A 27,180-nucleotide genomic window follows, 5' to 3' on the forward strand; every position below is an offset into this window, starting at 1 on the left:
CGACCTGGATGCAGTTCAGAAACTTTTTAGGAGGCCTGTTAATGCGACTTCATCCAGAAAGCAAATTATTGATAATTAGGAGAGCTTCAATCATAAAAATCAGACACTCTCAGCAGAGTGGACACACGGCTGGGAGGAGTCAATCTGTTAACCAACCAGGAGTTAGTTATCAAGGTTATTGAGCAATTTGTTAGCCAGTACCATGATTTAGTGGTGATTTAAATGGGCACTAGTGCCACTCACTCAAACTACAGATATTGAAGCTGACCATAATATTAATTTAAAACCTATGATAATAATGCAAATCCAAATGCTACCTGCACAATGTGACCTATTTTTTTTAGCCTTAAGTTTTCTTTACTTGAAAATAAAAACATATGGATGGGGGGCAGCTAGGTGGCTCAGTGGATAGAGAGCCAGACCTAAAGATGGGAAGGTCTGGAGGTTGAAATCCGACCTCAGACCCTTCCCAGCTGTGTGTAAGTCCCTTAACCCCCATTAGCCTAGCCTTTACCGCTCTTCCACCTTGCAGCCAATACACAATATTGACTCTAAGATGGAAGGTAAGGGTTTAAACAAAAATATATGGATTTTTTTTTGCAAGTGTTAACTCTGGTTAGGTATTAAAACGCATTGTCTATTTGTTTGTTTATTTATTTTAAAACCCTTATCTTCTGTCTTGGTCATGATAATAAATGTTGGTTCCAAAGCAGAAGAGCCCAGGGTGACACTGCTAGGGAATGTTCAAATCACATTTGAACCCAAGATCTCCCATCTCCAGGTCTGGCTCTCTATTCACCTAGCTGTCCCTGTTTGTTTATTTATTTTTAATTGTTTTATCTTTGTTTTATTTAAATAATAAATTTCTACCTACGTTTTCCACAGTTATAGGATTCATGTTGTCTTCCTACCTTCTTCCCTACTCTCTGAGTTGACAAGGAATTCAATCTAGTTCATACATGTATTATCGTGCAACCGTGTATTTATTTTACAAATCCCAGGGTCACCAATGGTTTTTTACCTTTTTTAAGTCCAATATGTTGTTTTGGGGTTGGGAGGCCCCTTGGATAGAGGTCTGGCCCTTAGAGTAAAGTAGATTGAGGCTTTTGTTCCACCTCTAAGGCTTACTGATTATAGCCCTAGGCAAGCACCCCTAGTTATCACCTAAGACAACAGAGGTAGTATGATAGTAAGAGGAAAGTGTTGCTTTTAGGGTGAGAGGCCCTGGATTCAAATTTTTCCTCTGATAACACACTACTTATGTGACCTCGACCAAGTTGCAACCCTCAGCTTCAGTTTCCTCCTCCGTTAAATTAAGGGTTTGGAGTCTATGGCTCCTGAAGACCCTTCTGCAGGAGATCTATGATCTTATAACTAATAATTACAGAAGAGTTGCCCAACTGCATTGCAATAGCCTCCTGGTTTCTTGTCTCCAATTCATCTTCCACACATCGGTTAACTTCTTAATTTTGTACAGATCTACCTCACTTAAATCCAATTGATAAGGGAGTCAAGACATCACCCAATGATGTCACTAGTCCTTTTTTTTTCCTTTCCTCCATAGATCCCAAACTGTAGATCTGTGCCTCAGTCAAATTGTTCAGTATTTATTGGGCACCTGATGTGTACAAGACAATGTGAGGTAATGTGGAGTGTGGAGTAGTGGAAACAGCTACAAATTTGGAATCATAGGGAACTAGGCTTCCCATAAATACTCTACTCCCTTGAGATCTTAGGTTGATTCTCCCAGCCATTACAGCTTTCAATGCTAAGCTGCCATCTTGGCTCTGTCCCAATACCTGTGGGACTTTAGAAAAACCCTCAGTCTCTTCCTCTGTAAAAAGACTTTCTGGAAAAGGAAATTAAGATGGTCCCTAAAGTCCATTCCTGCTTTGAGTCCTATAATCCTTGGTAAAAGTCATGGCCTCTGCTGCAAATGAGCTTAAGAACCAGATTGGAAGACTCTCCCTCCCTCTCTCATTTTCTCTCCTTCTCTCTCCCTCCCTTTCCTCCACTTCCCCATCTTCCCCATCTTCCCCTTCCTCCTCCTTCCCTTCTTCCTTCCCTCTCTCCACCTGCCCCCCATTGCTAAGGGTCAAAAGTAAGACAGTGAGTGTCCCTACAGGAGCTCAGCAGAGAGTGGTAGTCACAGAAGGCTTTCTGGATCAGGTGAGACAAGTTGATTTTGGAAGATGGGTCAGCCCTGGGAAATTAAGAATTTCCAGCAGTGGGGATGGTGTGAGCAAGAAGGCAGCCTTGCTTGGGGGTTAGCGAGGAGGAGCCAGACTGGCTGGAATAGAAGGTGTGGGCTTAGGCCCATGGCTGCTGGGCCTCCCCTTCGCCCCTCACTCCTGTCATGTCTGCTTCTCAGTTTCAGAATTGCATTTGTAACCTCATCCCTGATTTACAACCCTCCTGGGTCCCTTTGGTCCCTTACTGTTGAATTAGCTGGTCGTTCCCATGTTCCCACCCCAATTCCCCTTGGGGCACCAGACAGATGTCTCTGGGAAGTCTTGTTTCATTCCATCCAGTCCAAAGCTTTAACTTCTTCATCTGCCCATGAAGTCTGCCCCTACCCTCCCTGCCATTCCCCGTGCCACCGGCTAAAATAAGGAGTGGGGCTCCCCCTGCTAGTTCTGAAGCCTTCTCAAAAACATTCAGGGCCATCATCAGCAAGGCTCTTCTATAGATAAGGCTGGGCTCAAAAGAGGAGTCTTAAGCCAGTGATAGGATGGACTGGGCACTTCCTAGGTGAGTGGGAAGCCACTGTCCACCCCTTCTCAGCTGCTCCTGTCATTCATTCCCCAGACCCTCAGCTTTTCCTACCCTGAAACTATTCCTTTTGCATTTCCCTCAAGTCCTGTTTATTTATCTTAAAAACCCTTACCTTCTGTCTTAGAATACTGTGTATTAGCTCCAAGGCAGAACAGTGGTTAGGCAATGGGTTTAAGTGACTTGCCCAGGGTCACACATCTAAGAAGTATCTGAGGTCATATTTGAACCCAAGACCTTCCAACTCTAGACCTAATACTTTATTCACTGTGCCACCTAGCTGCTTTATTCTTTTTGTTCTTTTAAATTCAGGTCTGTCCTTGAGGAGAGAGGTAAAAAAATGCCCCTTTCCCCTCAGAAGCATTGATCCCTCTCTGGCATCATGTAACATACTAGCTCAAGAACCATCACGTATTCACTTTACCTGTATCTGGAGGGGGGAGGTTGCCTAGAACCCCCTGGCTGGGTTCTTCCCTCTGGGTCTCGGGGGAGGTCCCAGCTTTGGGGCACCAGCTAAGCCCAATCCCATCGGGAGCCCTCAGAGCTACTGAAAGGACAGAGGGCTCAGGGCTGGCAAGGGGGTTGCCCCAAAGAGCTTTCCTTGAAAGTAACCCGGGCCAGTTTCCGGGCATTCAACACAGACTGTGGTAGAGGAGGTTGCTGCTTTTCTCTTTCTTCTTTTTTTTGGGCTCGGGGATCATTTGGCCCACACTACCTGAACCTAATCCCATCAGGAGTCATCAGAGTCCAGGCAAGCCACGATCCCTCCCCCCTTAGAGAGCAGGCTCTTCTGAAAGAACCAGCTGAACCTAATCCCATCAGGAGCCCTCAGAGCTACTGAAAGGACAGAAAACTCAGGGCTGGCAAAGGGGTTGCTCCAAAGAGCTTTCCTTGAAAGTAACTCGGCCAGTTTCTGGGCACTCGACACAGACTGTGGAAGAGGAGGTGGCTGCTTTTTTTTTTCTTCCTTCCCTTTTTTGGCTCTGGGATCTTTTGGCCGACACCACCTGAACCTAAGCTCATCAGGAGCCCTCAGAGTCCAGGCAAGCCACAACCCCTCCCCCCTTAGAGAGCTGGGTCTTCTGAAAAAACTGAAACCTAGAGGCGAAGTCAAGATGGCAGCCTATAAGGAGCATAGACCTGGCAGCCTGGCCAGAGCTTTAGAGATCCTCCATATCTGCTCCAGCCGTCCAGGAAGTTTAAAACTCAGAATAAACCCAGCCCAAATAAGCTGAACTCAATCCCATCAAAAGTCTCCAGAACACAGGGAAGCCCAGGCTCCCCATCCATCCTCACTGACTGCTGGACTTTAAGCCAATCAAAAGCCTCCAGAGGACAGGAAAGCTCAAACCCCCAACAACCCTCCCTCAGAGATTACACCAAGAGATCCTCTGTTAAAGCTCCAAGAGGGGAGACTGATAGAAGTCCCTAAAAAACAAAAAAAATGAGAGGAACAAGAGCACAGACAAATACAGGGAGGAAAGAAGGGGTGAATTTGAACAAACAACAGAAACAGAAGAAAGAAACTACAATAGACAGCTACTACTCACCAAATGGAACAGAGGGGGAGAGATCAGCAAACGATAAACCAGAAATCCCAGCGAATTGGATACAGGCTGTGGAAGAACTCAAAACACAACTAAGAGAGGCAGAAGACAATTGGGAAAAGAACCTAAAAATTAAGATAAGTCATCTGGAAACAGAGGCACTTGAACTAAAACAAGAAAATAGTGTCCTGAAAGCCAAAATCATCCAGCTGGAAAATGAGGCAAAGGAGATGAAAGATGAGGCAAAGGAGGTGACCTATTTTTACAGTGAAATTTTATAAAAGTTTATGAATGAAACTAATAACTCTAGTCACAGTATTGAAATCTTTTTAGTTATGAATTTAACTATTATAGCTTAACTATAACACCTATGCAACTGCCTGATAAAGCTGGGCATACTTTTACAACATAAGACAGTACTATAATGTTAATGATTGCATAAGATAAATTTTTGCATAGAGCAAAAAATTGTGTGCAAATAGACAAATGCTTAACATCACAGCACACGTTGGTAAAATCATACGTGATTTATGATATGATGTTTTTATGGTTATTGGTGTGGAAAAGCAAACATTAAGCATCTATGTATGCGGTTCTTTTATTCAGAAGTAGAGATGTAAATAAGGCTGATATAAGAAATATGCAGCCAGAAGTTGCCATGGCACTTCATTGATGTATTAAGTACTTGATCAGATCCATTCATGATCAATGTATCGGCACTTCTAAGGGCAAGAGAATTCCTTAGCCTGAGTCACAAAGGCTTAGCCCTCACCTTGTCAAACCTCATTCCTCTGAAAAGCTCATGTCAGGAGAATCCCCACCTACTCGGACCTTCTCATTGTTTATCCAACCAAAGTTAAGAACTACGTGCTATGTCACGTATTCATTGATCACCTCACAATCCACAATAAAGTCTGGGGTTTGGTGCACTGCTTTTTCTCTTGTTTCCTGCAGCCTTGGAGTTCTCCCTGCTGTCTCTCTTTATCTGTCCAAGTGCCACTCGTGGGGCTTTCTATCTCGGAATTCTTACTTCCGCTTGGTCTCTTATGTCTCAGATTTTCCTTTTATTATTTTTCTAAGGAAAATAGTATCAGGGGCCATCGCCGCTCCCCATTTCAATTCACTTCTCTGTGTCTCTTGATTTATCACCCATTTTCTCTGACTCCTTTCTCCTTCTCGAGCCCAAACACACTAAGGAAATACATAATGTAGCAGCCGCAGGTCGGATTCTTATCCCAGCTTTCACATAGATATATGATCTCAGGATTCACTGACCTAACCTCGGTCACCATGACCATACGTGAAACATCTGGGTACCGAAGACTAAGATTCACGCGACTTCCCTTTTAGCACCTGGGTTTCAGGACCCCAGCCCCAGGAGTACCCGTTCATTCCCCGCCCCCAACTCCAGGAATTCCTCGCTACTCCCGCTACCCTAAAAGTTTATAAAAAGCCTGCAAATCACAGCCTCGGGGCAGAGCACTTTTGGTGCTCAGCCCCAAGCTATATTTTGCTCAATAAAGTACCTCTTGTGTGTTGCATTACCGTGTGTGTGTGTGTGTGTGTGTGTGTGTGTGTCCTCCATGAAATCAGAGCCAGAATTGGACATTAAACCTTCAACCCAAAAGGCAGGAGTGCTAGACATAGAACAGAATCGCTGCCATAACACTCCTGCTGCTGCTGCTGCTGCTGCTGCTGCTGCTGCTGCTGCTGCTGCTGCTCTCTTCTGCTACAGCTGACCGCTCTGTGGCATCCCATTCTGATGGACAGCCAAGAACACAAGGTACAAGTGGAGCCCAAGAGTGACCAGGCTACCCTATAGGTTCCAGCCATCTCTCTATCTAGGCAGGCACTGATGCCAGCACGCAGTCAGCCAACCAGTCAGGCAGCAGCGTCTAGTGCCTTCTCTACCTGCTTCACTCCTTTCACAGACCTACCCAGGACATGATGAGGACCAAGGAGAATAGTGAACGTGCTCTAAAAGGGACAGCTGTCTCATCCCTACCTGCATGTAACTTTTGCTTTTGTATAAACTTATACTGTGCATGCATCAATAGCTGCCGTACCCTAAATAGATGCAGTAAATGGAAGCACAGCAATTGCCGTGATGTTATTATTTTTAATCTATCCAATTTAAATTCATGACTGAAAAGATTTTGATAATATGAATGGAATTATCAATTTTACCTATGACTTTTACAAAATTCTGTTGCCAAAATGGACCACGTTGCACAAGTAATATTTGAGCTTGTATACTAGAAATTGGTTTTAGACTGCAATCATGCTCAGGATCGATATATGCAATTTGAATAAGTGGTTTCTTATTAATAAGCCGATTCTAAACCACAAATAAGGCACTGTTGCTGGTTAACAAATTAATTCTTAACCTTCATAATTTACTGCTGATTAAAAATTTGAATCCTCCCAGCACTGTTTTTACTTTGATGCCTTGCAATGTTGAGAATGTGTCTTATATTTAGAATTAATCCTATATTCTTTCGAGATTGAATGATTCTAAATAATTTGCCTTTTGGATAAAGTTGCAATAATGTGGCTTACCTACAATTTTGAACTTCATTCAGGTTTTTAAATATTGGCTGCTAGGTTTTATCCTTGCTGACCTTATGTCCTGTTTGAAAATGTAATGATACCAACTTATTTAAAATTTGAATCTATTAGAAATTTCTCTAAAGAATATGTCAATTGATGCTAGGCAGTTAAAAAGTGGCACTGGTTGTTAATTTTGCTTTTGATAGTATTCAATACTTGTCATAAAAACTTGTAACCTGAGGTGTAGGAGTATTGCCCTCTATATGGCAGGATCAATTGATCAAACTGCTGGATGAAATTTCCTTTCCAGATCCAAATACTTGTGGCAGTGAGTCACATGGTTGCAAGAGTCCATGTGGATTTACCTCTAAAAGCCTTCGAAAAATAGTGTTTATATCTTGGTCTTTAACCTACAATTATACTATAATTCATTTTAAAATATGATTACAGATAAAATATCTCTTTTAGCATGTGACAAAATCCAGATAAAGATTTTTAACTGTAAAACTTTTCCTATCAAGAAATATAATCAGACATTCCTATATAAATTTGCCATGACTAATCCCAATTAAGACGATTTAGTTTTTAAACTTTGCTTCATGGTAATACCATGTCTTAGCAAAGATCGGTTTGAAAGACATATCAGGTTTATACCTTTACGTTTCAACAAGAGTCCTCCTGCATTCTCTGGCTGTGTTTTAAAATGCTTGTTTCTTTTAGATATGCTAAACTGGTGGAGAGTTTTGGTGGAAGCCTTTCTACCTGCTTATTTCTATAAATTTAAAATGATCATAATACTACATTAAGCATGGGTGAAGGCAGAGGTTGACATGGAATATTTCTGTCAGTTTCTGCAGCAACAGGCAGGGGAAAGATAGCAAGGATACATAAGTCAGTTAAAGGAAGTGAGTTAACTATATTGTTAGTATCATAAGTGAAGGGAAGGGCAAAAGACTGAGAGATAAGTCAATCCTCCTTGTTTAATGTAGCATTTTAATAACAATCCATTTGCTCTTAACAGCAGGTAATACTTTTCTTAATTTCCAATCATCTAGTGTAAAAATTTTGCTGATGAAGGGTCTTAATCAGCTCTATAATGGTGAGAGCTTCCAATAGGTTGGGGTGCTATAGCACAAGCTAGAACTCCTGCTTCCTGTTTGCAGGGGGCTATCCGTAGTGTCCTTAATGCTGTTTTGGCTTGCAGAGTTCTGTGGGGACAGGGGCAGGCTGCATGAGAAAAGAAGCCTTCAGGGATGAAGGTCTTATCTTTCTCTAGAAGTCAGGGTTTCAATGCCCACAGCCTGAATTAGGTTATAAGGTTTTATCCCAAGGACTGGAATTGGTCAAAAGGAAAGTTAATACTAAGTGCAAGTGTTTAAATGACCAGCATGAATTGGTATATGCTTTAGAGAATTTTCTAATACATTCACATTTTAAATCTGTAGGAACTATTATTTTTTAAACACGGCATAAGGTCAGCAAGGAAGGAAATGAGCAGAAATTGTTTAAAAATCATGAATGAAGTTCAGAAACTTTATATGAGGCATATTAATGCAACAAAGCAGAATGTAATGTTTATGGGAATATCGGTACTTGTTAAGAATTTGCACTTATTGTTGCATTTATAGTTGGGCAAAAGTTTTACAGGGTCAATCGTGGTCAACATCGATTAGGGAAATAGAAATCATTTTTGACTGTCAATTCTGACATGACACATCGGCTCAGCTACAGCTATGCCACATGAAAGGTGAGCCATTTCTTTAAAATTTTGCATTCATTTCATGGTCATTTTCCGTGATCATTTTCTCAGATTATTTTTCCCATATATTTTCTTTGAAATACTACAAGTACATTGTAAGTACTACTAATGCTCTGATCCTGATACATGAATCAGAAATTTCATTTTTGGACATACCCATAAGGCTCATATAAGAAATGTGCAGCCAAAAGTTGCCATGTCACTTCATTAGCTTCATTCTTGTTGTTTCAACAACAAATCAAAATGTAATGTTCATGGGAATGTTGATACTTGAATTGATGTTTGCACAAATGTTTGAAAAACGTAAAAGATGCTCATCTATTTGGTATAGATACCACCATAAAGATCCCACACTCCAAAGACTTGACTATGGGATAAAAAAAAAATAGCCACAGTTGTTCAGACACTACTGTATGCCTTTCGTTTTATATGTCGATGCTATATACTGTCAAAAGGAATTTATTTTGTATGCATTGTAAGATTCCTATTTGTATTGTAAGAAATGCTACTATTATACAAGGGTATAGACATTGCTATGACTCTCTTAGGAGAAGGAGATAGAATTTTTCCTCCACAGCATAGACCTAGTAACCCTGACAACAAAAAAATTATGTTTAAAGCAGAAGACGCTACCCAGGGATTTAGGATGGACAGATGGTCCTGATCTAACTCTTACAAAAAAAAGGATGAAATGTCAGGCAGAATGTACTTTGAAATTTTTATGTAGGAACCTAAGTTATTGAAAACGGTCATCTACATCTTTGTATAGATGATATTCCTGACAATACCTATATAGATATTATGTGCCAACCGCCATTGGTGTGGTTCCACGTTAATACCCTTTTTGGACCTTACTCCTAAAAACCCCCATCTTTTGGGGTGATGTCTTTATGGGAACTCTTTCATGCTGGCTCCCAACAGCCCCAGAGGTTCAGGCAGGCCTCTGGATTTGGGGACTATCATTTTCCCCTTCTAATACTGAAAGACGTTATGGCCTGTGGGAAGTCTAGCCTAAGTGGTAAACTGAGTGCTCAAGGTTGGACAGCCACTGTGGACTCACAGTTGTTGACTCAGCTCTGTGGAATAGGCTATTCTACACCTCCATGGGACAGAGGCAAAGTATACACTAAGTTTCCCCTTTGGAGTGTATATTTAAAGATTGGGGGGGGGGGAATTGGCACTGATAAGCTTGTAGAAAGAGCACATTGGATGTTTTACATTTACAAGAAATGAAGAAGTTACATCAAATTCTATGTGAACAAGAAGCAGTAGAAATTGCTTCTACGTGAAAAGCAACTTAAACTTCTAATAAACCCAAACACTGGTTTGGTAGACTGAATTTTTCAAACATTGCCAATGTTATATTCTTGGTTATATTGAATGGTTCTTTTATACAGAAATAGAGATTTCAATAAGGCTGATATAAGAAATATGCAGCCAGAAGTTGCCATGGCACTTCATTATCTTCATTCTTGTTATTTAAACAACAAATTAGAGTGAAATGTTTATGGGAACATTGGTACTTGTTAAGAATTTGCACTAATTGTTGCATTTATAGTTGTGTAAAAGTGTTACAAGATCAATCTTGGTCAACATCGATTAGGGAAATGGAAATCATTTTTGAATGTCAATTCTGACATGACACATTGGCTCAGCTACAGCTATGCCACATGAAAGGTGAGCCATTTCTTTAAAATTTTGCATTAATTTCATGGTCATTTTCCATGATCATTTTCTCAGATTATTTTTCCCATATATTTTCTTTGAAATACTACAAGTACATTGTAAGTACTACTAATGCTCTGATCCTGATATATGAATCAGAAATTTTATTTTTGGACATACCCATAAGGCTTATATAAGAAATATGTAACGAAGAGTTGCCATGTCACTTCATTAGCTTCATTCTGGTTACTACAACAACAAATCAAAATGTAATGTTTATGGGAATATTGATACTTGAATTAATGTTTGTACTAATATTTGAAAAATGTAAAAGATGCTCATCTATTTGGTATGCTATTGAAAAAGAAAGGGGGGGGGGAGAAAGAGAGAAACTATTTTAAGAATATCTTTATACCACTCTCATTTCAATTGAGCAATTTGGATTTGATGCTCTTTTATTTTATTTTCTCTGAATATTTTGATTATCCTATGTTGTTTTTCTTTTCATACATTTTGAAGTAAGATTATTTTCTTATTACTTTTTTATCATTATTTTTAAGCTATTATGAGACGTTTATCTTTGATTTTGATTACTAAGTGTGAAGATTATTTCATCATTCTAAAATTATTAATAAGTTGAGAGTAAAATCTTCATTGTTGTTCACAATCACACTTACTTTTTACATCACAAGTTTTTGCAATATGTTTTGGGTGCCTATTTTGAATCACTTGAAGTATCATTTGATGATGCTACATGATTTTTATATTTTTAATTTGAGTCACAAATTTTTTTATATTTTTACATCACTCGCCCTTCATTTTATTTTTTTAACACAAAAAGGGGGGATATGTAGCATTCCAAGCATATTCACATCTAAGAAATATAATTGATGTATGAATATTGTGTCTTCAGACACAAGGTTTGAACTCTGACATTTGTGGGTGGACTCTTGACCTAGCCATGCAAACTCATTAACATTTGGTACAGACTCAAATTCCATGGTAAAAGGGCCAGTTGGGGTCAACACACCCAAAAGGTGTCATCATTAACTTCCCATCCAATCTTAATTATCTATGCTTTCTTACCTGGTCATTGATCCTGGCTAACCCCAAGAAAGCCTGGGGTAAAGGCGTGATTCCCTCTCTTGTTCCAGCAATCTTAAAGCTTCACTACTGTCTCTTTACTGGCCTCCCTTGGCCACATGCTTTCTATCACGGAATCCGTACTTCCACGTGTCTGCAAGCTTCTCATATTTTCCTTTAATTCTTTGACCAAGGAAAATACCATAGGGGATCCCGTCTGCCCTATCTATTACTTTGACTTGTCTCTGTCTGTCATTCTTCACCCATATTCTCAGACTCTCTGCTCCTTCTTCTAGGGACCCAACCCACAAAGGAAAAATCCCTTTTTGTAACCACCACTACCAGGTTACAGACACCCTCATTCACAGGTCTGCCTGGTACCAACCCTGCAACCATATGTCTATGTCACAGGCATCTTGTCTTATATATCCCGAAGACTATGCACAATCAGAACAAGGGAAAGACAAGGATTCCCTCTCATCTCGAGAGAAAGTCTTTTTCTTTAACTATTGAAGATCTGAAAACTTCTTGTAATCCTGGCTATATGTGGGTAATATGATATGTCCATGCACCTGTCCTATGATGACTATCACATTAATTCAGGATCACTAAGGAGGGAAGATCATTTTCTTATTATTTTATATTATTACTTGTGATCTTGGATGATGAAAATTATTACGCTTGACTTTGCTAAATGGAAATGAAGATCATACTTATCATTTTTACAGCAGTATTGCTAAGTTACACTTCATTTTGATATTTGATTGTGAATTCATTTTTGATTCTTTATCTGACTACACTCACTAGTATTGCTGTTTGGTGATTAAGTTTAAATTTCATTGTAACAGGATACCCTCTTATTTTATTTCTGTAAAAACAAGGGGGGGATATATAACCGACCAGGCATGGGGGTATGGTTGATGTATTAAGTACTTGATCAGATCCATTCATGATCAGTATATCGGCAGTTCTAAGGGCAGGAGAATTCCTGAGCCTGAGTCACAAAGACTTAGCCCTCACCTTGTCAAACCTCATTCCTCTGAAAAGCTCATGTCAGGAGAATCCCCACCAACTCCGACCTTCATATTATCTATCCAACCAAAGTTAAGAACTACCTGCTATGTCACGTATTCATTGATCACCTCTCAATCCACAATAAAGGCTGGGGTGAGGCGCACTGCTTTTTCTCCTGTTTCCTTCAACCTTGGAGTTCTCCTTGCTATCTCTCTTTTATCTGTCCTAGCGCCACTCTTGGCACTTTCTATCTCGGAATTCTTACTTCCGCTTGGTCTCTTATGTCTCAGATTTTCCTGTAAGTATTTTTCTAAGGAAAATAGTATCACAGGCCATCTCAGCTCCCCATTTCAATTAACTTCTCTGTATCTCTTGATTTATCACCCATTTTGATATTGCACATCTTTGTTTTGATGTAAAACAAAAAGGGGGAGATGTAGCAGTCCACACCTATCTATGGTCAAGGGGAAAAATTAAAATGTAAATGCTGTCTTATGAGAGAGCATGCTCAGTCCTGGGTATGGCAAGTAAAGCCTTTGACCCTTGATCCCAGCATCCCCCAGGATTAGGCGCAAAATCAGGTTTCTTTGTTCTCACCAGGCTGAGAAAAGGGGGTGCCCGTATCTTGTCACGATGTACCTCTGAATCAATGATAATCTACTCCTTCATTAATTACTATGCATTATGTATCTTTGCATATGATCATCAATAAATAGACGAGCCCACAGACCCAGCCCAGCTTTACCTACTCATATTTCTTCTCTCTCTTCTTCTCCCCCCCTTCTCTCTCTCTGTCTCTGTCTCTCTGTCTCTCTCTCTCTCTCTCTCATGGAGCAGGCCTCTACCCATACTCAGTCTTTCACCTCTACTGCTCTAACCCCTATCATTAAGCCTTAAATGTCCATGCTTGCAGCGAGGCTCCATGGGACAGAGCTTGCTCTTTATCTATTTCTGAACACAGTTCTGATCTCCATTGTTATCGCCACCTCATGTGTGCTATCCTTGGGAAATGAGTGATGGGCAGAGGAGCTTATCTGTGGGCTTGGTTGTCATATATGCTTCGTGGTTGATTCTTCCGTCATTACTCCTAGAAAAGGCCATCTGTTGGGGTGATATCTTGATGAGAACTCTTTCCTGCTCGCTCCCACCAGCCCCAGAGTTCAGGCAGGCCACTGGATTTGGGGATTATCATTTTCCCCCTTCTAATACTGGAAGACATTCTGGTCTGTGGAAAGTCTAGCCTCAGTGGTCAACTGAGTGCTCAAGTTTGGACAACCTCTGTGGATGCACTGTTGTTGACCCTACTCTGTGGAATAGGCTATTCTACACCTACATGGGACAGAATGGGAATGAATGAAACTAATAACTCTAGTCACAGTATTGAAATCTTTTTAGTTATGAATTTAACTATTATAAGTTAACTATAACACCTATGCAACTGCCTGATAAAGCTGCGCACACTTTTACAACATAAGACAGTACTATAATGTTAATGATTACATGAGATAAAATTTTGCATAGAGCAAAAAATTGTGTGCAAATAGACAAATGCTTAAGATCACAGCACACGTTGGTAAAATCGTACGTGATTTATGGTATGATGTTTTTATGGTTTTTGGTGTGGAAAAGCAAAGAATAAGCATCTATGTATGTGGTCTTGCAAAGTCAAGAGTAAACCGTTTCAAAGCCAGTGCAAAATGTTGTGGATTATGTTCACCTCTGAAAAAATATCCACTACACGTTTTGGAACAAAGGGTGCATTCCAACATGCTCTTGAGATCAAAAGTTGAACACTGAAAGGTGATGGGAGATAGTTACTCTCCTGGTTTATGGCATTAAGCTCAAATGAAGAAGTGACCAAAGTGATTACAGAACTTATAAATAATTGTGCACAGTTGTCTATTCCAAACATCTTGGGATAGCAGTGCTTTTCATAGCAATAAATGGCCTGAATTGGATAGCTCATGGCTCATATGCAAGCTATGACAAAAAGAGCTCAAAGGATTGGATAAGCCCCAAGGTTCAAAAACTGAAGGTATTTATGTTCAGTTACTTTCTAACTTTATTAGACCCAATGAGGCTTTCATTTGGGGTCGAGCCTTTCTGTTTATTTCCTCAGATACAAGAAGTCAACGGAGGATGACCAAAAGCATCCGATGGCAAGAAAATCTCAGCAGAAATAGGACAGACTACAGAGGTGTCTGGCACAGGACACCTGGAAAAACTGCAAATGAGCTGGAAAGATCATCACTGCCCTATAGGCAGGTCTAACACACTATCCACGCACATGTCATTGTATGAAAAACAATTTGCCTACAGAAGAATATCGTTAAGTCCCTGACAGATAGTCTGTGCTACAGATTTATGGGTGTTTGTTATAAGATCAAACGTTATCACATACCTGCAAATTCCAAATGGTATTGGCATAACAGGTAACTTCACGTTATTTTTGTGGATTTGTTCCATGTTACCCAAATATGATCAAATATCAAATGGTACAATTGGGAAGGTTATGACTGTACCATAAATACTGTCCAATTGCAGTACGATTTGTTACTATCATCCAAAAGGTATATATGATTATTGTCTTCAAGGGTACATTATATTGGCAAACAACAGCACGACTTTCTTAGTATCAGACTTATCTAAGAGTCAATTTTGTTCAGCTGTGGCATTTCAACTTTCATAAGAAAGAAGGATAGAAGTGGTATCACTAACCATCTATCTCTTCCACGCCCGAAAACGAACATAAGTTAAAACTTTCAATAACAGTAAGAATGTCATGCTAAAGATTACATTGTAGGATATATCTCAATTAGGTTGAATATTAATTACCAAGAAATTAAGACTGTAAGGGACCCAAGGGGATGATAACGTTGGGTCGAGGTCTTGTCTGTAGGTTGACAGATAGTGGAAACATCTGATCACCCACAAAGCACATCATGCCAGCCAACACAAGACCAGGAAGAGAAGCAGACCAACGCTGTTGACATCAGCTAACTACACGCCAGCCACTATCCAGGCGCGCTGGAAGGACACTTCACCGGTGACTAAGATCACTCCAGAACAATGACATTACACTATTAGAGACATTGGCTAGTAGACCACTCATTGTCATGCTGACATCCATTGAGATGTGGTACCCAGAGCAACATCGAGGATGCTAATTCAGAAGGACTAAATCACACTCGTGTCTGTACAAGACACCAGATATGTCCCGCACTCCAAAGGCTTTGCTATGGCATTGAGATGAATTAGCTACAAATTGTCTAGCTACTAATGTATACCCTGTATTTTGTATATGATACGGTCAAAAGGAATGTATATTGTATGCATTGTAAATCTACCACTTGTATTGTAAGAAATGCTATTACCAACAAGGGTGATGTAAAAAATAGACTCGAATACAGGACTACAATCCCCATGAGCCTTTGCTCCACTTCCCCAGAATGCCTTGTAATCTCACCTGGGCCGAGATGGAGAAGGTATTTAAGCGGATTCAAAGGCTTTTGAAGGGGGTCTTGGCTTTTTTTTGGACTTCCGTTTTGGAGCAGAGGCTTCTCTTCCATGATGTGAGGTTATTTTGTCTAGGCCTCTGGCCTAGGCACATGTTTCTTACTTGTATATTCTTAATCTTTAACCTTTAATAAACCTCTAAAAAATATAATACTCCTTGCAGAGAGAAACTAATTTCTACCTGCCTCAGTCTCCCCATATTCCATAAAGTTTAATCTTTACAGTTATGGCGACCTAATGGAAAAAAAACTCAATCTTCTGAATTCTTTTCTGATCTTTAATTCAACTTTTAATAGCTAGTGCCTAGAAAAAATTTTTTTTGAGCCATATCTCTCTGGCCAAGGTTTTCTACCCTCGCAAAGCTGCTACAGGCTCCGGACCTGCTGCCCACCCCACCTGGCTCGGCCCGCCGCTTCCTGCCTGCAGCCTGCAGCCCTGATCATCCTCACCTGGTACCTGGTCCCGGCCTTGACCACCCCCGCAGCCGCTCCTGCTCCTGGCCTCTCACAGGGCCACTGCCTGCCTATTTCTGCGCCCCAGACCCTCGAGCGTGACCCTAGCCGGCTCATCACCCAGATCCTTGGAGCAGATCGCTCAGGACTCATTGCGACCAGCTGGTAACAGTATTGGCCACGTGGGCGGAGGGGAGAGACCAGAGGGAAAGGAGACCGGGTAATTTTCCCTTAGGCTAAGCCTCCACGTGGATGCGGATATTGGCCACAGGGGTATCAGAGAGGGGAAAGAGAGAAAAGACTAGAGAGAAGAAACAGATCTTTTCAAACAGAAACCTAAAAAGCAATGAGCTGTTTAAAAGGATTTTTGGCTCTTCTGGCAATTTCATTGATTTTACCTGCCTGTCTGGGAGCAGACTCAGCCCAAAGATTCAACTTTAACTTTGGGGAGGAAAATGGGTGGCCCAGCGAACTGGAAGTCAGGCCCAGAGTCAGGAGGTCTCTATTGAAAATCTGGCCTCCGATGCTTCCCAGCTATGGGGCCCTGGACGGATCCCTTGAACCCCATAGCCTAGCCTTTACTACTCTACCTTCGGACAATAGACATTTAAATGGATAATTAAAAACAAACAAACAAACAAACAAACAAAAAACCCCCAAGGAACTTTGAAGAGACTAAAGGCTATATTCTAAGGCATTTCAAACTCCAATGGTTTATAAAAAAATCTCTGTATTCTATTGCATTGTTTTGTTTAAGATATAACTTTGTGATTTTAAGTTCATATATTACTGGATTGAATACTATTCTGTGAACTGAAGGTTGATTGAATTTATTTTGAATGTACTGAGTTTTGAAATTCTGTTGTTTTCCCCCTATAACTGTGTTGAACAAATAGTGTTGTGAATAAGCCCATATGTGAAAAAACAGCTTTTTTTATTTTGCCGAGGATAGATGGATTTCAGAACTGGTTATAATTGTATTAACAACCTTTGGAAATTTAATGTGCTAAATACCTCAAATGATTTGATTTTAAGGGTTTTTTAAATATGATTTTTGGAATTTTTTTTAACAATCTAGTTATTTTTGCCTGCCCCTACCACGAGGTAAGGCCCATTACAGTAGCTGAAGTGAAATGTATTTTATAACCCCCAACCTTCCCACATGTGAATGGAAGTTGGGCTGTTAATCTCAGGGCATTTGTATCCCTATAAGCCTTCAAGAAAAAGGAGCACCCCTTTATTTATACTCTTCAGCTCACTATTTTACTTCTACCAGAATGATATCTAGATTTCTTGATTATGTTCTTAACCCTAGATGAGTTTTACTTTGTTTAAAATATATATATGTTTATTACCAAGGTCGAAGGATTGCTATGTTTGTAAAAATTGTGACAAATGTCCATCAATTCATAACTTATGTGAAATGTGAAAGTGTGTTTGTTTGCTATTGTAATTAATTGGGCTATTGAGAATTTTGGGGATTTTGATATCTACATATTTGTACTACTGTATTTTTAAAGATGAAAAAATTGTTAACCTTGTTCAATTCATTTGCCTTCTACTCACAGTGATCATGGCCAGATACAAAGAGGAAATGGATCTCATTTTTTGGTGAGAAAGCCTTGCATTTTATATTTTCTTAGCTGACACAGATTGTCAATGATTATAAGCTATATTTTTGAATTTTTTAAAGCTCTTTTATTATTATATTTTTCTTGCATGTGCAATATACTTTTTCAGTTTTTTTTATTATTTTTTCCTCTCCTTTTCATATTTGAAGCACATGTCACCAGTATTAAGATTTTCTTTAACCTTTTGATTTTCAGTGCTACAAGTTTAAGATACATTTGCTAATGCATGCCCTAAAAAGCTTGTGACTATAAAAATGATGCCACTAATTATTTAAATAAATTATGGGACTTTGCTTAATGATTCTGTCTGATTCCAGGACAAGAGATACACACAAGAGCCATTTCATAGGGCCAAAGAAAGGCTAATCTAGAATGGATTGATGCACTTCTAGGCCAATAAAAAGGTCTTGAACATAGATGTGAAGACTCGAGGTTACTATGTTTAACATGTGTTAAGACATAGGCTTTCCTTGTATCTACACTCACTCTGAAGATACTCACAGATGAGTATCCCCAAAACCTTGGCTCCTACTTGGCTTCTATAATCTGGTCCCTTTTCTTTTCTGCCTCTCATAGTGTGGTACCTTTCTGTAGTCCTGGCACTGACTGGGTAAATGCATCATTACTTAGATCATTTTGATTGGGCCCTGATTGAAGGACCTGTTATAGATTTATTTTTCTTCTACTTGGAATTTTTACACATAAGACTTTGATAGTCTATATTTTCATCCAGAAATTTTTCTTTTCTTTTGGATTTTCTGGTGTCTTTTTAATATCTCTTGCCAATTGATTCATATACCTCATACCTCAGCCATGCATCCCTAACTGATTCTGAATCTTTCAATCACCCACAACATGGGGGAATGTAAAAAATATCATTATTTAAATTGCAAAGTTTAAATTCCTTTTGAGAAGAAGTTTAGGTAAAGAAGATGCTACCTCTCTGAATCCAGAACTGAACTGTTGGAGAAGCCACCATGAAGAAGCCTCCAGACCACAAGTTGCACAAAATTGAACTTTGGGTGTTGTTGATTGAACATTTATTTGTATGTATACTTTTATGCCAAAGGGGACTGCCCCCTAATGGCTTTTTGTCAATGTGTTCAGCAATTATTGGTTTTATTCTTTTTTCTCTTATCCTCACACTATTGTAATCTTTTAAGTTTATTATGTTTTTATGATCCTTTTGGGGAAAAATTAATTTTTCCACAAATGATCACACGGGGGGATGTAAAAAATAGACTCGAATACAGGACTACAATCCCCAGGAGCCTTTGCTCCACTTCCCCAGAATGCCTTGTTAGCATTTCAAAAGACGAGCTGCAAGAAGCTCTTTGAAGCACTGCCAGAGAATCCAGGCAAGCTATTGTGTAAAAACAAAAGGGTGAAAAATCTGGCTTTAAAAAGGTCGTTGCTAAAATATGGAGATACTGTAAGTAAGTCACGTTTAATAAAAAAAGATTAAATTATTCCAAGTCAGATTGGACATAGCAAAATTATATAGAAATGTCTGATTATGTTTCTTGATAGGGAAAGTTCAAAATCTTTATCTGACTTTTGTCATATACTACAGAATATCTGGACCAGAGATATCTTCTCTGTAATAAAATTTTAATATCAATTCTAGTGTAACTGTAGGTTAAGTGCCAAGGTGCAAACACAGTATTTTTCAAGGCTTTTAGAGGTGAAGCCACATGGACTGCTCCAGCCACGTGACTTGCTTCTAAACCTCTTTGGCTATTGGGGTATTAGAAGGAAAGTTACTCCAGCACTTTGATCAGTTGATCCTGCCACGTGGAGGGCAGCATTTGTAGAGTCCTGATAAACAGGGTCTACAAAAAGTGGGTTGTCCTTTGTGGTAGGGACCCGAGGAGAGGTAGGGAATCGGGGAACCAGGGTGAAGAATGAGAGACACGGACAAGTCAGTGTTTAAATGGGGCAGGCAAACCCCTATGGTATTCTCCTTGGAAGGAGAATATGAGGATCAGTGGAATACAAGGTAGAGAAGGAGATTGGGGCAGAGAATACATAGCTGAAAGGGGCTGGAGCCTAGGGGGAGGAAGAGATTCAGGTAGAGAGAGAAAGAGAGAGAGGCTCAGGAACAGAGTAGAGGTCCAAGGAAGGGGAGAGGAAGTTCCAAGAGATCTATCACAAGGTTGCCTCTGTTTTTATTCCTATCTGGTCTGGGCGGTACTTCCAAGCACCTAGCAATCACATCACCAAGCATCGACAAATAAGATTGGTCGGTAAGGTAGAGGGAACACCTCTGGGCGTGTGGATTTCAACCCGCGCTTTCTCAAGGGAATGCTCCGATCATGTTAATGAGTTTGTCCTAGGCAACAGGCCTCCTGGCCTGTTCAAGGGACCACCCACGAATATCATTGGTATAACCTTGTGCCTGAAGATACAGTAATCGTACAATCATTTATATTTCATAGATTGAAATGCTACCTATCCCCCTTTTCTGTTTTAAAAATAAAAAGAAGTGAAGGCCGAGTGACATAAAAAGGAAACAAAATTTGTGACTAAAATTAAAAATATAAAAATAAAACGTGATCTTAATACTTAGTCATCAAAATCAAAGATAAAAGTTACATAAAAGATTACAAATAATGACAAAGAGTAATAAGAAAATAGTTTTCACTCTAACGGTCTTAATCAGCTCTATAATGGTGAGAGCTTCCAATAGGTTGGCGTGCTATAGCAAAAGCTAGAACTCCTGCTTCCTGTTTGCAGGGGGCTATCTGTAGCCTCCTTAATGCTGTTTTGGCTTGCAGAGTTCTGTGGGGACAGGGGCAGGCTGCATGAGAAAAGAAGCCTTCAGGGATGAAGGTCTTATCTTTCTCTAGAAGTCAGGGTTTCAATGCCCACAGCCTGAATTAGGTTATAAGGTTTTATCCCAAGGACTGGAATTGGTCAAAAGGAAAGTTAATACTAAGTGCAAGTGTTTAAATGACCAGCATGAATTGGTATATGCTTTAGAGAATTTTCTAATACATTCACATTTTAAATCTGTAGGAACTATTATTTTTTAAACACGGCATAAGGTCAGCAAGGATGGAAATGAGCAGAAATTGTTTAAAAATCCTAAATGAAGTTCAGAAACTTTATATGAGGCATATTAATGCAACAAAGCAGAATGTAATGTTTATGGGAATATCGGTACTTGTAAAGAATTTGCACTCATTGTTGCATTTATAGTTGGGCAAAAATTTTACAGGGTCAATCGTGGTCAACATCGATTAGGGAAATGGAAATCATTTTTAAATATCAATTCTGACATGACACATTGGCTCAGCTACAGCTATGTCACATGAAAGGTGAGCCGTTACTTTAAAATTTTGCATTCATTTCATGGTCATTTTCCATGATCATTTTCTCAGATATTTTTCCCTTATATTTTCTTTGAAATACTAGAAGTACATTGTAAGTACTACTAATGCTCTGATCCTGATATATGAATCAGAAAATATATTTTTGGACTTACATAAGGCTTATATAAGAAATGTGCAGCCAAAAGTTGCCATGTCACTTCATTAGCTTCATTCTTGTTGTTTCAACAACAAATCAAAATGTAATGTTCATGGGAATGTTGATACTTGAATTGATGTTTGCACAAATGTTTGAAAAATGTAAAAGATGCTCATCTATTTGGTATAGATACCACCATAAAGATCCCACACTCCAAAGACTTGACCATGGGGTCAAAAGGGAATAGCTACAGTTGTTCAGACACTACTGTATGCCTTTCGTTTTATATGTTGATGCTATATGCTGTCAAAAGGAATTTATTTTGTATGCATTGTAAGATTCATATTTGTATTGTAAGAAATGCTACTATTATACAAGGGTAGAGACATTGGTATGACTCTCTTAGGAGAAGGAGATAGAATTTTTCATCCACAGCATAGACCTAGTAACCCTGACAACAAAAATAATTATGTTTAAAGCAGAAGACGCTACCCAGGGATTTAGGATGGACAGATGTTCCTGATCTAACTCTTACAAAAAAAAGGATGAAATGTCAGGCAGAATGTACTTTGAAATTTTTAAGTAGGAACCTAAGTTATTGATACATCTATGTATAGATGATGTTCCTGAAAATACCTATATAGATATTATGTGCCAACCGCCATAGGTGTGGTTCCATGTTACTACCCTTTTTGGACCTTACTCCTAAAAACCCCCATCATTTGGGGTGATGTCTTTATGGGAACTCTTTCATGCTGGCTCCCAACAGCCCCAGAGTTCAGGCAGGCCTCTGGATTTGGGGTCTATCATTTTCCCCTTCTAATACTGGAAGACGTTATGGTCTGTGGGAAGTCTAGCCTCAGTGTTAAACTGAGTGCTCAAGGTTGGACAGCCACTGTCGACTCACAGTTGTTGACTCTGCTCTGTGGAATAGGCTATTCTATACCTCCATCAGACAGAGGCAAAGTATACACTAAGTTTCCCCTTTGGAGTGTATATTTAAAGATTGGGGGGGGGGGGGAATTGGCACTGATAAGCTTGTAGAAAGAGCACATTGGATGTTTTACATTTTCAAGGAATTAAGAAGTTACATCAAATTCTATGTGAGCAAGAAGCGGTAGAAATTGCTTCTACGTGAAAAGCAACTTAAGCTTCTAATGAACCCAAACACTGGTTTGGTAGACTGAATTTTTCAAACATTGCCAATGTTATATTCTTGGTTATATTGAATGGTTCTTTTATACAGAAGTAGAGATTTCAATAAGGCTGATATAAGAAATATGCAGCCAGAAGTTGCCATGGCACTTCATTATCTTCATTCCTGTCATTTAAACAACAAATCAGAATGAAATGTTTATGGGAATATTGGTACTTGTTAAGAATTTGCACTTATTTAGATCTTTATAAATATGAGTAATTAAACCTTTGTCAGAGGTTTCTATGAAGATTTTTTCCCAATTTGTTGTTTCCCTTCTGATTTTAGTTACATTGGTTTTGTTTGTACAAAAGCTTTTTAGTTTGATGTAATCAAAATTATTTATTTTACATTTTGTGATTCTTTCTATGTCTTGCTTGGTTTTAAAGCCTTTCCCCTTCCAAAGGTCTGACATGTATACTATTCTGTGTTTACCCAATTTACTTATGGTTTCCTTCTTTATGTTTAAGTCCCTCACCCAGTTTGAATTTATCTTGGTGTAGGGTGTGAGGTGTTGATCTATTCCTAGTCTCTCCCACACTGTCTTCCAATTTTCCCAGCAGTTTTTATCGAATAGTGGATTTTTGTCCCAAAAGCTGGGATCTTTGGGTTTATCGTATACTCTCTTGCTGAGGTCGCTTTCCCCCAGTCTATTCCACTGATCTTCTTTTCTGTTTCTTAGCCAGTACCAAATTGTTTTGATGACTGCTGCTTTGTAATATAGTTTAAGGTCAGGGACTGCAAGGCCCCCATCATATGTGTTTTCTTTCATTATTTCCCTGGATATCCTTAATCTTTTGTTCTTCCAAATGAACTTTGTTATGTTTTTTTTCTAAATCAGTGAAGAAGTATTTTGGGAGTTTAATGGGTATGGCACTAAATAGATGAATAAGTTTGGGTAGGATGGTCATTTTTATTATATTGGCTCGTCCTATCGATGAGCAGTTAATGTTTTTCCATTTGCTCAAGTCTAGTTTTAGTTGTGTGGCGAGTGTTTTGTAGTTGTGTTCATATAGTTCCTGTGTTTGTCTTGGGAGGTAGATTCCTAGGTATTTTATTTTGTGTAAGGTCATTTTGAATGGGATTTCTCTTTCTTGTTCTTGCTGCTGAGCTGTGTTGGAGATATATAGAAAAGCTGATGATTTAGGGGGGTTTCTTTTGTATCCTGCAACTTTGCTAAAGTTGTTGATTATTTCAATTAGCTTTTTGGTTGAATCTCTAGGATTCTTTAAGTAGACCATCATGTCATCCGCAAAGAGTGATAACTTGGTCTCCTCCTTGACTATATTGATACCTTCAATTCCTTTATCTTCTCTAATTGCTACTGCTAGTGTTTCTAGTACAATGTCAAATAGTAGAGGGGATAATGGGCATCCTTGCTTCACTCCTGCTCTTATTGGGAATGCATCTAGTTTATACCCATTGCAGATGATGTTGACTGATGGTTTTAGATATATACTGTTTCTTATTTGTAGGAATGACCCTTCTATTCCTATGCTTTCTAGTGTTTTTAATAGGAATGGGTGTTGTATGAAGTTGCCATGGCACTTCATTATCTTTTTTCCTGTTATTTAAACAACAAATCAGAGTGAAATGTTTATGGGAATATTGGTACTTGTTAAGAATTTGCACTAATTGTTGCATTTATAGTTGTATAAAAGTTTTACAAAGTCAATCTTGGTCAACATCGAGGATGGAAATGGAAATCATTTTTGAATGTCAATTCTGACACGACACATTGGCTCAGCTACAGCTATGCCACATGAAAGGTGAGCCATTAGTTTAAAATTTTGCATTCATTTTATGGTCATTTTCCATGATCATTTTCTCAGATTATTTTTCCCATATATTTTCTTTGAAATACTACATGTACATTGTAAGTACTACTAATGCTCTGATCCTGATATATGAATCAGAAATTTTATTTTTGGACATACCCATAAGGCTTATATAAGAAATGTGCAGCCAAAAGTTGCCATGTCACTTCATTAGCTTCATTCTTGTTGTTTCAACAACAAATCAAAATGTAATGTTCATCTGAATGTTGATACTTGAATTGATGTTTGTACTAATGTTTGAAAAATGTAAAAGATGCTCCTATATTTGGTATGCTATTCAAATAAAAAGGGTGGGGAGAGAAAGAGAGAAAGTACTTTTAAGAGTATCTTTATCCATTCTTATTTCAATTGAGCAATTGGGATTTGATGCTCTTTTACTTTATTTTCTCTGAATATTTTGATTATCCTATGTTGTTTTTCTTTTCATACATTTTGAAGTACGATTTTTTCTTATTACTTTTTCTCATTATTTTTAAGCTATTATTAGACTTTTATCTTTGATTTTGATTACTAAGTATGAAGATCATTTTCATCATTATCAAATTATTAATAAGTTGAGAGTAAAATCTTCATTGTTGTTGACAATCACACTTACTTTTTACATCCCAAGTTTTTGCAATATGTTTTGGGTGTCTATTTTGAATCACTTGAAGTATCATTTGATGATGCTACATGATTTTCATATTTTTAATTTGAGTCCCAATTTTTTTTTATATTTTTATATCACTCGCCCTTCATCTTATTTTTTTAACACAAAAGGGGGCTATGTAGCAATCCAAGCATATTCACATCTAAGAAATATAATTGATGTATGGATATTGTGTCTTCAGACACAAGGTTTGAACTCTGACATTTGTGGGTGGACTCTTGACAGAGCCATGCAAACTCATTAACATTTGGTGCGGACTCGAATTCCATGGTAAAAGGGCCGGTTGAGGTCAACACACCCAATAGTTGTCATCATTACCTTCCCATCCAATCTGAATTATCTATGTTTTCTTACCTGGTCATTGATCCTGGCTATCCCCAAGAAAGCCTGGGGTAAAGGCGTGATTCCCTCTCTTGTTCCAACAATCTTAAAGCTTCACTACTATCTCTTTACTGGCCTCCCATGGCCACATGCTTTCTATCTCGGAATCCTCACTTCCACGTGTCTGCAAGCTTCCCATATTTTCCTTTAATTCTTTGACCAAGGAAAATACCATAGGGAATCCCGCCTGCCCTATCTATTAAACTGACTTGTCTCTGTCTGTCATTCTTCACCCATATTCTCGGACTCCCTGCTCCTTCTTCCCGGGTCCCAACCCACAAAGGAAAAATCCCTTTTTGTAAGCACCACTACCAGCTTACAGACACCCTCATTCACAGGTCAGCCTGGTACCAACCCTGCAACCATATGTCTATGTGGCAGGCATCTTGGCTTATATATCCCAAAGGCTTTGCATAATCAGAACCAGGCAAAGACAAGGATTCCCTCTCATCTCGAGAGAAAGACTTTTCCTTTAACTATTGAAGATCTGACAACTTCTTGTAATCCTGGCTATACGTGGGTAATATGATATGTCCATGCACCTGTCCTATGATGACTATCACATTAATTCAGGATCACTAAGGAGTGAAGATCATTTTCTTATTATTTTATATGATTACTTGTGATCTTTGATGATTAAAATTGTTATGCTTGACTTTGCTAAATGGAAATGAAGATCATTTTTAGAGCATTATGGCTAAGTGATGTTGCATTTTGATATTTGATTGTGAATTCATTTTTGATTCATTATCCTACTATGCTCACTAGTATTGCTGTTTGTTGATTAAGTTTACAATTTCTTTTTAACAGGATACCCTCTTATTAAATTTTTGTAAAATAAAAGGTGGGGATATATAACCTACAAGGCATGGGGTTATGGTTGATGTATTAAGTACGTGATCAGATCCATTCATGATCAATGTATCGGCACTTCTAAGGGCAAGAGAATTCCTGAGCCTGAGTCACAAAGACTTAGCCCTCACCTTGTCAAACCTCACTCCTTTGAAAAGCGCATATGAGGAGAATCCCCAACTACTCCGACCTTCTCACTGTCTATCCAACCAAAGTTAAGAACTACCTGCTATGTCACGTATTAATTGATCAACTCTCAATCCACAATAAAGGCTGGGGTGAGGCACACTGCTTTTTCTCCTGTTTCCTGCAACCTTGGAGTTCTCCCTGCTGTCTCTCTTTATCTGTCCAAGCGCCACTCTTGGTGCTTTCTATCTCGGAATTCTTACTTCCGCTTGGTCTCTTATGTCTCAGATTTTCCTTTTATTATTTTTCTAAGGAAAATAGTATCACGGGCCATCTCAGCTCCCCATTTCAATTAACTTCTCTGTATCTCTTGATTTATCACCCATTTTGATATTGCACATCTTTGTTTTGATGTAAAACAAAAAGGGGGAGATGTAGCAGTCCACACCTATCTATGGTCAAGGGGAATAATTAAAATGTAAATGCTGTCTTAGGAGAGAGCATGCTCAGTCCTGGGTATGGCAAGTAAAGCCTTTGACCTTTGATCCCAGCATCCCCCAGGATTAGGCACAAAATCAGGTTTCTTTGTTCTCACCAGGCTGAGAAAATGGGATGCCCATATCTTGTCACAATGTACTTCTAAACCAATGATAATCTACTCCTTCATTAATTACTATGC

Source organism: Monodelphis domestica, chromosome X (genome assembly GCF_027887165.1).
Source record: "Monodelphis domestica isolate mMonDom1 chromosome X, mMonDom1.pri, whole genome shotgun sequence".
Lineage (NCBI taxonomy): Eukaryota > Metazoa > Chordata > Mammalia > Didelphimorphia > Didelphidae > Monodelphis > Monodelphis domestica.